The sequence below is a fragment of the Triticum urartu genome, chromosome 6A (genome assembly GCF_056163025.1).
Source record: "Triticum urartu cultivar PI428250 chromosome 6A, HENAU_Tu73, whole genome shotgun sequence".
Taxonomy (NCBI): Eukaryota; Viridiplantae; Streptophyta; class Magnoliopsida; order Poales; family Poaceae; genus Triticum; species Triticum urartu.
In genome coordinates, this window is record NC_141878.1 from 223,838,063 (window position 1) to 223,841,322 (window position 3,260).

The window sequence follows — 3,260 nt, forward strand, 5'->3', positions numbered from 1 at the left end:
GTTCGCAAGTACCAAGTGATTCATAATCAAGTGATTCCAAAAGTCCATCAGAATGGAGTTTCTTCATGCGCTTTATACCAATATGACCTAAACGGCAGTGCCACAAATAAGTTGCACTATCATTATCAAATCTGCATCTTTTAGCTTCAATACTATGAATATGTGTATCTCCACTATCGAGATTCAAAAAGAATAGACCACTTTTTAAGGGTGCATGACCATAAAAGATATTACTCATATAAATAGAACAACCATTATTCTCTGATTTAAATGAATAACCGTCTCGCATCAAACAAGATCCAGATATAATGTTCATGCTTAATGCTGGCACCAAATAACAATTATTCAGGTCTAATACTAATCCTCAAGGTAGATGTAGAGGTAGCGTGCCGACTGTGATCACATCGACTTTGGAACCATTTCCCACGTGCATCATCACCTCGTCCTTTGCCAATCTTCGCTTAATCCATAGTCCCTGTTTCGAGTTGCAAATATTAGCAATAGAACCAGTATCAAATACCCAGGCACTACTACGAGAATTAGTAAGGTACACATCAATAACATGTATATCACATATACCTTTGTTCACCTTGCCATCCTTCTTATCCGCCAAATACTTGGGGCAGTTCCGCTTCCAGTGACCATTCTGTTTGCAGTAGAAGCACTCAGTCTCAGGCTTAGGTCCAGACTTGGGTTTCTTCTCTTGAGCAGCAACTTGTTTGTTGTTCTTCTTGAAGTTCCCTTTCTTCTTTCCTTTACCCTTTTTCTTGAAACTGGTGATCTAGTTAACCATCAACACTTGATGCTCCTTCTTGATTTCTACCTCCACAGCCTTTAGCATTGCGAAGAGCTCGGGAATTGTTTTATTCATCCCTTGCATGTTATAGTTCATCATGAAGCTCTTGTAGCTTGGTGGCAGTGATTGAAGAACTCTGTCAATGACACTATTAACAGGAAGATTAACTCCCAGTTGAGTCAAGTGGTTATGGTACCTAGATATTCTGAGTATATGTTCACTGACAGAACTATTCTCCTCCATCTTGCAGTTGTAGAACTTATTGGAGACTGAGGGAGTCCTGGATTAGGGGGTCTCTAGACAGCCGGATTATATCCTTTGGCCGGACTGTTGGACTATGAAGATACAAGATTGAAGACTTCGTCCTGTGTCCGGATGGGACTCTCCTTGGCGTGGAAGGCAAGCTAGGCAATACGGATATGTAGATCTCCTCCAGTGTCTATATAAACCGGAGGGTTTAGTCCGTAGGACAACAGACAATCATACCATAGGCTAGCTTTTAGGGTTTAGACTCTACAATCTCGTGGTAGATCATCTCTTGTAATACTCATATCATCAAGAACAATCAAGCAGGACGTAGGGTATTACCTCCATCAAGAGGGCCCGAACTTGGTAATTTGGCAAAGAAAAAACTAGTAGGATAAAGAACAGAATTAAAACAGATACAGGTTAAACTAAGTATATTAGGTGGAGTATGCATTGGGACTGGTGTAGTTCCTCCAGACCTAAATCTCTCAGAAATTCTCAGCTCCGGCACTGGGCAGGCGTCAGCCCCCATACATGGTCTTACGACTTTGCGGAGACCTGTGTTTTTGGGATGACTTAATAGTTTTCTACAGTTTAGTACTAACATGCCTGTGTGGTGAACTTAACATCGTGTCCCCTGCCTCCTATTACCATCCGCCTTAGACGCACAGTTCGGGACCCCCTACCCGAGATCCGCCGGTTTTGACACCGACATTGGTGCTTTCATTGAGAGTTCCGTTGTGTCGTCACCATAAGGCTTGATGGCTCCTTCGATCATCGATAGCAATGCGGTCCAGGGTGAGGTTTTCCTCCCCGGACCAATCATTGTATTCGGCGGCTTCGCACTGCGGGCCAATTCGCTTGGCCATATGGAGTAGGTCGAGAGCTACGCCCCTGGCCATCAGGTCAGATTCAGAAACTTAAACTACACTGCCGACATCCGTGGAGACTTGATCTTCGACGGATTCGAGCCCGTGTCAGGTGCGCCGCACAGTCACGACAAGCATGACGTAACTCTGTCGTCGGACAGTGTTCGGGAGATCGCATCTGCAACTACTCTGGCCTTCAATCCAGGGCAAATTGCGCCATCCAAGGATGGAGGGATAGACCCCGCCATGGAGGCCGCACTCTCAGTGGTGATGGAACCGGATACTGACTTCACCCCTTACGAGAGCCATGTCACCGAACCACCGGATTCATCTCCAGCCACGGACTCCGAGCCGCCTACATCCATGCCCATCGAATCCGACTGGGCGCCAATCATGGAGTTCACCTCCGTGGATATCTTTCAGCACTCGCCTTTCGGCGATGTGCTAAATTCATTAAAGTCTCTCTCCTTGTCAGGAGAACCTTGGCCGAACTATGTCCGACTAGAATGGGATACGGACGACGAAGAAATTCGCTACCCGCCCACCACCCACTTAGTAGCCACTGTCGATGACTTAACCGACATGCTCAACTTCGACTCCGAAGACATCGACGGCATGGACGGAGATGCAGGAGACGGACCGGATCCAACGCCCACAAGGCACCGGACAACCACTTCATCACATGGCATATACATGGTGGATACACCCAAAGAAGGCAATGGCGAAGAGACAGCAGAGGATGGCCCCTCCAAGAAGCAACCCAAGCGCCGACGTCAGTGGCGCCGCTCTAAGTCCCGCCATAGCAAAAACAGCGATAACAACGCAAGAGAAAATAACACTCCAGTCGACTCCAGAAGAAACGACGACCACATTGCCCTGACGGCAGAGCACGATGAAGCTGCAAGCGGCGAACATAGTACAGATCCGACGTCCGAGCACGGCGACGCCGAGGATAACCCTCATCAAACCCCATCCGGGGAGGAAAACAGTCCGGACGAAGATGCACACATCATCCCGGAAACGCACTCGGAGCAAGAGAACCTCCGCAGAAGGCTTATTGCCACGGTGAGGAGTCTGAAGAAGCAGAAGCAAAGGCTTAAGGCCGCACAAAACACACTCAACAGCAGGTGGAACAAAGTGCTCGACAGCGAAGCAAAGTATGGTGGAAGTTACCACACAAAGAGCTATCCAAAGCGCAAGCTGTTACCTGAATTCGACGACGAGGCCTTAGAGCCCACACAGCCAAATAATGAAACGACCAACCATCCGGATCCACCGCTTTGTGACCGTGATAGAGCGGATAACAAATACGCACATAAGTCAACACACGATGTACGTGAGGACTTGCG